Source organism: Tupaia chinensis, unplaced genomic scaffold (genome assembly GCF_000334495.1).
Source record: "Tupaia chinensis unplaced genomic scaffold, TupChi_1.0 Scaffold000637_1, whole genome shotgun sequence".
In the NCBI taxonomy this organism is placed as follows: Eukaryota; Metazoa; Chordata; class Mammalia; order Scandentia; family Tupaiidae; genus Tupaia; species Tupaia belangeri.
The window spans coordinates 667,412-674,099 of NW_006160158.1; the positions used below are offsets into that span (position 1 = coordinate 667,412).

Here is a 6,688-nt window from a genome sequence, read left to right on the forward strand (position 1 = left end):
CATAAGACATGAATATAATATTTCCTCCAGACCATAGGACCAATAACCTACAACGGTCAGTGTGGGTTAGACCAACCTATTTCACAGCCCAGATGGCTGCTCAGGGCTCCTAGACTGGAATAGAAATAGCGTTGTACATTTTTCAAATAAACTATGCTAACCTACTCCAGAGAAAAAGCTGATGGTTTATCTCAGCCCTCTCCTCTCAGGCTAGCCAAACTAAAACGGACTTCCAAACATAGCTGATTTGCCACTTTTTCTTTCCCTGCTGAGAGCCAACCAGTAAACTCGTTGACAAGGACCAAGCTATCGCTGTGCTCCCGGGGGATTCTGGTGTTTAATGCTTGTCTCAACCTGTTCTTATTAAATTTCTGACATGCCCCAGTTCACTGAGACACATTTGTTCTCTTCCTTTCGCTCCCTCCCTTCTACCTGCCCAGGCATTAATGCGGCGTATTAGCTTCTCGGGTAGCAACGCTATCTTCACAGGCAGTCAAACAAACAAGTTAAGGGAGCTACATGATGGTTTCTCCCGAGACACACACAAATATTATCACAAGGACCTCAGAGCCAGGGCCCCTGCCCATGACAGAGCTATCCACGTTTCATTTCACACCTTCAGAAATCAAGCAAAATAAAGGATGATTAGGAATTGGCTTTCTTTTTTCTTTTTTCTTTCTATTTTTATTTTTTTGGTGTAAGATCTGTTAAGAACAGGGATAAGAAAAGTGTGGGGATAAAGTATCCTATCTAAACACACAGCAGGAAAGAATGCTGAGCCCTGGGCAAATTCCCATTTGACCCCCTTTTTCTCTCTCACTGACTCTCAAGACAAGCCCATGGCCCTCTTCAGGGCTGCTTCCATCCATTCTTCGGTCTGAGTTTCCTCTTCTCCAAGGCCCATGTGATTCAGATCCAAAGCTTCTCCACTGCCTTCCTGCAAACAAGCAACATGTGTTGGAGATCGTTAATGTTGCAGAGATAGGTGCAGGATTTTCAAAAATTAGTAAGTGCCGGAAGAATGTGGTATGTCCTGCAAGTGTTAGGCTACTATTTATTTTCATAATGCATCAAAACATAAGTGGATCAAGACTAATTTCTCCTGGCTCCTTCTTTAGTCTTCTCTTGCCTCATCGTGAGACCTGAGCTTCTTCCAAAACCTCTTTTTTTTTTGGAGAGGTTTTTACTATAGGATGTGTGTGCTCACCAGAAAGACAGAGAGAGACAGAAAGTGAGAAATCACCCCCCCAGGGGGGATGGCCATGCCACAATCCTTTCTCCTCTATTCTCCTCTTTTGATCTTGGGCATGTGCATGCACGCGCCTGGCGTGAGTTTAAGCCTCTGGGTTCAGGACTCTAACCGCAGTTGACTACATGGGAGTCCAGCGACATAGCCATTATGCCAACGGCTGGTCCCCAAAACCTTCCTTTTAATCCAGGGGCTGAGGCCGCTCACTAACCTCTTTTCTTCAGCAGACACTAGCAGTTAGCATAATGGCTATGTCACTGGACTCCCACGTAGTCGACCACGGTTTGCGTCCCGGACCCCGTGGCTTAAAACTCATGCCGGGCACGTGTGCGTGCGTGCCCAAGATCCCGAGAGGAGAATGGAGGAGAAGGGATTGTGGCGTGACCATTCCCCCTGGGGGGTGATTTCTCGCTTTCTGTCTCTCTGTCTCTCTCTGACTGTCTGGCGAGCGCACACACCCTATAGCGAAAACCTCTCCAAAAAAAAAAAACTATCTTGCAAACCAACTTACCCAGGAAGTCACAGAAATGAAAAAGATGAGCCATTAAGTCGTGTGGTGGTCCCAGGAGGTCTTCGTCACATAATGTCTCATCTTTGTACTTGACACATGGACTATGAGGTAGGTGTCTGTGATCAACATCATTATCACCATCCCCGTCTTTTTGCAGATGAGGAAGCTGAGGTTCAAGAAAGCTAAGTGATTCACCTAAGATCACTTGGCTATTAAGCAATAATATTGAAACCTTCTAATATATAACTTTGTTTCTGACACCTCTGAGACTTCAAGCTGCCTCTATGTCAAAACAATCCTATTTTGGGCATGAAGAACCAGCTACCGAAACAGCATCAACTGTTTCCCTCTCAGCAACGTGAATGGAAGAAGGGAGGAAGGTGCAGGCGGGTGGGAGGGGATGAGGACTGACAGGGGGCCAGTGGCCCTGCTCACAGTCTGCCTCTGTATTATCTAACCAGTCAAGGTGCCACCTGATGAGCAAAAAGTCTTGGGAAATGGAACTACGTTCTGGGAGCACTAAGCCTCTTTCAGAGACACCAGACAGGCTGGATAAACCAATGGGAGTCACCCAATGTAGCAATTCAAGTGTAGGACATTTAGGCACAGGTCAAGAGGTCTTTACAATAAGGCATTCTTCATCCGTTGGACTACTACACTGCAGTGGGAATGAATCAGCGCACAACCGTGTGAACAAAGCTCACACGCATCATGGTCAATGGAAAAGCTCAAACCCAGAAACTGTGTCAGAGGAGTCCTTTTTATAAAGTTCGAGAATAGGTGAATCTAATCCATGGTGGTTTAAATCAGGATACTCGCCACCCTTAGGTAGGGGGTAAGGTGGGACAGTAAAACAAAACTCAGTGTCCCCTGACTTCTTTGCTTCTTGAAACCTTCAGAGATTAGCGCCACAGGCCCAGGGGTCAGAACTGGGTTCAAATCCTGGTTCTGCAACTGCGTGACTCTGAACAAGTTACTTAAACTCCTCGTGCCTCAGATTTTTCCACCTATAAAATGGGACTAATAATACCTTCCTCAAAGGGTTGGTGTGAGAAGTAAATGAAACAATGTATGGGAAGTGCCCCAGCAGCATCGCAGGTGCTGTAATAAGCAGTGACTATCATTATCCCCGCCCCTGTGGCCTGATGGTAAACCAGGATCAGAGAGCAGATAGGTAGGAGCACAGGCCAGAAGGGAAGGGAAGGACCCAACTAAGCATATGATCAAAGGTGTGCAGAATTTTCCAGAATGCTGCACTGGCGAGGGCTGCCCACTCACTTCTGAATCTTGCTGCCTACATGTGCAGACTGGCCTGATGCAGTCAAACCAAGCTGTTTCGGTCCCATCTACCAAGGCCCTTGCTAGGGGACCTGATCCCAGCCCGATAAATTATTGTGTACTAGTGTTCTCAAAGTGATTGCTAGCAACTTACCGGGTTACCCTCCTGCTGATGTAGGTTGCATTTTATCCAGAGCCTTATGAACATACAAAACCTTGATCTTGGCAGGGTGTAATTTTGCTGTATCCTAAGTCAAAAAAAAAAAGCCAGGTGGAGGGAAGAGGAGAAACCAGCACTGGGCGAAGCTTCAGGAACAACAGAGCTTGGGAAGCCTCATGTTGTAGGCTTTCCTTCCTGATTGCAGAATGAAGACAGGGAGTCCCTAAGGAGGAAAGAGAGGTGTCCTCCTGGACAGCCCCATCAGTTAGAGGGGCCTACAGCTGCTAGACCAGAGAGAATGCATTGTTGGCTTTGTATCACCAAATGCTCTCTCAGGGCATCCAAACAGGAGGTACCTGCTCTGCACCAACAAGGAGCCAGCTGCTGATGCTTGCAACATGGGTGGGTCTCGGGAGCATCACGCTAAAGGTAGGAAGCCAGACTCCAGAGACTGCATGGAATTCTGGAAAGGACAGAACGTGACTGTACTGGCAGAGCCTAGGACTGGAGGTGGGAGTATTGAAAGGGGTCACAGAGACGTCAGGTGATGAAAGTGTCTGTATCTTGACTCGAGTGGCGCTGACAAGGACATGTGCATTCATCAGAGCCTACTGAACTGTCCACGCGGAACGAGTGTCATGTATGTCATGCAAGTCACCCTTCAATAAAGTCGATTTTAGGAACAGCGGGTGGTGTGGTGGTTAAGACGGCTGGATCTCACATGGCCAGCAGTGCAATTCAGGTCCTGAACCCAGTGGCTTGAAAACCATGCCGGCCATGCATGCGCGCGCGCGCGTGTGTGTGTGTGTGTGTGTGTGTGTGTGTGTGTGTCCCCAAAATCCCAAGAGGACAATGAAGGCAAAGGGATTGCGGTGCGACCATGCCCCCAGGAGGTGCTTTCTCACTTTCTCTTCGCTTCTCAGGTGACTGTATGCACTCTATAGCAGATTAAAATAAAATAAAATAAAAATGAAGTTGATTTTAAAAGGAAAAGAAATGATGTCTTAGTCATAGGTTCTCTGCTCTGAGAGGAAGCCAGGGGCCTATAGGAGAATTCCAGCGAGTCCCAGCCTCCACCGGTCTAGCAAATTAACGCTTGCTCAGTGCTTTGCAGTTAATGGAGCACGTTCTCCTCTTTTGATCATCACGCCCACTCCATGGGGGGCATAATTAAGCCCATTTTACAGCTACAGAAATAGGCACAGGATGGCTAAGGAAACTGGCCTAAGTCTTCTGGCTCAGAGTCCTAGTAATATATCGGGGAGTCAGAGGGGGGTCACTTCCCAGCAAGGCTATCACAGTCCCGGAGCGAATAGCAGGCGGCCTTGCCAACAAGCTAAGTGACCCAAGCTTGTTCCATGGTCGGGGGGCGTACAGTCGCGGCCTTGTCAGCTCACTGAACCGACCGGAAGCGATGCTCAAAGGTCAAGGGGCTCAGATGGGTCCTGGAGCCCCGCCGGGTCGGACTCCTCCATTCAAGAACACCCCTAAAAACGGCCTCAGAGATCATTCCAATCTAGAGAAACTGAGGCCCAGGGAGTACGAATAATCTGACAGACGTGCAGCTAGTTCAGGAGGGAGCCCCTCATCAAAAGCCAGCCTTTTCACTCAAACAGACCTCAGATGTCAAATCAGGGTCACGTCTGTGAGTGAAGATGTGACACTTTCAGACCAGGACAGAGAATCAGCCCTAACACAAACACAAGGCTCCTTTCCAAGGCTCTAGGCTCCACCTCTCAGGCATGGAGCAGTCCCTTCCACCCCAACCCCCAAGTCCCCAGAGTCTTATAACTTTAACAAACCACAGCAGCGAGCACATGCATTACCTCACCACGGTCTGGCTTATTTCCTAGCAGCGATTGTCCAAAGCTCTCTCCATTTCCCCCCTTCTGTTGGCTTTGCACCCTTAGCCATTCCTCCCTGCTGATATCACAACTCTCCGACCCTGGAGTGCTGGCACGAACCTCCTCCTCCCTCCAAGGTCGTCAGCTCTAGAAAAAGGGGCCCCCACCCTCACCCCAGTGCAGAGCAATGCTTATCATGCAGCTCCGTCTACAATGCTATTTTACAAGCACGTCTCTGTGTGGGAGTCGGGGCGGGATACCTGATGGTGTGAACATGGGGGGGAGTCTGCAGGGAACTCACAGACATCGAAGGGTGGAGGGGGAGGGTTCTACTTTCCATCTTGTTTCTTTATCTTTCTGCTCAGCTTGACTTTTTTTTTTTTTTTTTTGGGAGAGATTTTCACTGTAGGGCGCGTGCGCTCGCCAGACAGACAGAGAGAGAGACATAGAGACAGAAAGCGAGAAATCCCCCCCCAGGGGGGATGGTCATGCCACAATCCCTTCTCCTCCATTCTCCTCTCGGGATCTTGGGCACGCATGCACATGCGCCCGGCGTGTGTTTTAAGCCACCGGGTCCAGGACACGAACTGCGGTCGACTACATGGGAATCCAGCGACATAGCCATTACGCTAACTGCTGGTTCCCAGCTTGACTTTTTTTATTTCAATTTTGGCAGAGGTATTAACTCTTGGGATAGAAACAGAGAGAGAAAGGGAGGGAAAGTGAGAAAGTACCCCCATGAGGGAGGATAGTCAGGCTGCAACCCTTTCTCCTCAATTTCTCCATCCTGTCGGGATTTGGGGCATGTATGCCCATGTACCTAGAGTGTTTCTCAAGCTGCAGGGCCTGGGGCTCAAGCCTCATGGTCCACCACGTGGGATTCTGCAGCCTTCTCCACCAGGCCGCTGGCTGGCCCTCGGATCAACTTTTCTAACCAGCATACGTGGATTATATTGATTTATGCCAATAAGAATAGTCAAGGCCGGGACCAGCAGTTAGTGTGATGGCTATGTCGCTGGACTCCCATGTAGCCGACCGCAAGTCGAGTCCTGGACCCGGTGGTTTAAACTCATGCTCGGTGCATGTGCGGCATGTCCAAGATCCTAAGAGGAGAATGGAGAAGAAGGGATTGTGGCATGGCCATCCCCACTGGGGGATGATTTCTCGTTTTCTGTCTCTCTGTCTCTGTCTTTGTGGCGATTGTTCTTTGGGGCGAGCGCATGTGCCCTATAACAAAAACCTCTCAAAAAAAAAAAAAAAAAAGTCTGGGCCAACATATTTGTCATACACCTATCTATATAAGAGAGGAGAAGATCCTAGAAGTCTCCTTTTTTTAAAATGAGCACCTGTAACTCACAGCTTCCCTTCTTTCACAGTGACTGAAATATGCAACAATTTGAATGATAAAATAAAAACTACAAATGGGGACCAGCAGACGGCATAATGGTTGCATCTCTGGACTCTCACGTAGTTGACCATGGTTTGAGTCCCAGACCTGGTGGCTTAAACTCACGCCGAGTGTGTGGGTGTGCATGCATGCCCAAAATCCCGAGAGGAGAATGGAGGAGAAGGGATTGCAGTGTGGTCGTCTCCTCTGGGGGGTGACTTCTCGCTTTCTGTCTCTGCCTCTCCAGCCAGTGACCCCA

General features: G+C 48.8%; 1 long non-coding RNA gene across 2 annotated transcripts in view; it reads right to left on the reverse strand.

Annotated features, from left to right (window-relative positions):
• Positions 1-677: 677 nt before the first annotated feature.
• LOC102497481 (uncharacterized) overlaps positions 678-6,688 on the reverse strand; it is a 7,224-nt gene continuing 1,213 nt past the window's right edge. For both annotated transcript variants that reach the window (XR_336170.3, XR_336169.3), the window contains 2 exons: positions 3,193-3,286; positions 678-937 (listed from right to left, as the gene is read on the reverse strand). This is a non-coding gene — a long non-coding RNA (uncharacterized LOC102497481). The remainder of the gene's footprint in view (positions 938-3,192; positions 3,287-6,688) is intronic.